Below are 886 nucleotides of genomic sequence, written 5' to 3'. Positions count from 1 at the left end.
CAGCAAGGGAAAAACAACAAATAACCCACAAGGGGATTCCCATAAGGATAACAGCTGATCTTTCAATAGCAACTCTTCAGTCCAGGAGGGAATGGCAAGACATACTTAGAGTGATGAAAGAAAATAACCTACAGCCCAGATTACTGTACCCAGCAAGGATCTCATTCAAACATGAAGGAGAAATCAAAAGCTTTACAGACAAGCAACAGCTGAGAGAATTCAGCACCACCAAACCAGCTCTCCAACAAATGCTAAAGGATAGTCTCTAGACAGGAGACACAAAAACAGTGTATAAACTCGAACCCAAAACAATAAAGTAAATGGCTATGGGATCATACTTATTGATAATTACCTTAAACGTAAATGGGTTGAATGCCCCAACCAAAAGACAGACTGGCTGAATGGATACAAAAACAAGACCCCTATATATGTTGTCTACAAGAGACCTACCTCAAAACAAGGGACATATACAGACTGAAAGTGAAGGGCTGGACAAAGATATTCCATGCAAATAAAGATCAAAAGAAAGCAGGAGTAGCAATACTCATATCATACAAAATAGACTTTAAAACAAAGGCTGTGAAAAGAGACAAAGACAGACACTACATAATGATCAAAGGATCAATCCAAGAAGAAGATATATAACAATTATAAATATATATGCACCCAACATAGGAGCACCACAATATGTAAGACAAATGCTAACAAGTATGAAAGGGGAAATTAACAATAACACAATAACAGTGGGAGACTTTAATACCCCACTCACACCTATGGATAGATAAAGAAACACAAACTTTAAATGATACAATAGACCAGTTAGACCTAATTTATATCTATAGGACATTTCACTCCAAAACAATGAATTTCACCTTTTTCTCAAGTG

This window comes from Bison bison, unplaced genomic scaffold, assembly GCF_000754665.1.
Source record: "Bison bison bison isolate TAMUID 2011002044 unplaced genomic scaffold, Bison_UMD1.0 scf7180017864265, whole genome shotgun sequence".
Taxonomy (NCBI): Eukaryota; Metazoa; Chordata; class Mammalia; order Artiodactyla; family Bovidae; genus Bison; species Bison bison.
This window is presented reverse-complemented; position numbering follows the sequence as displayed.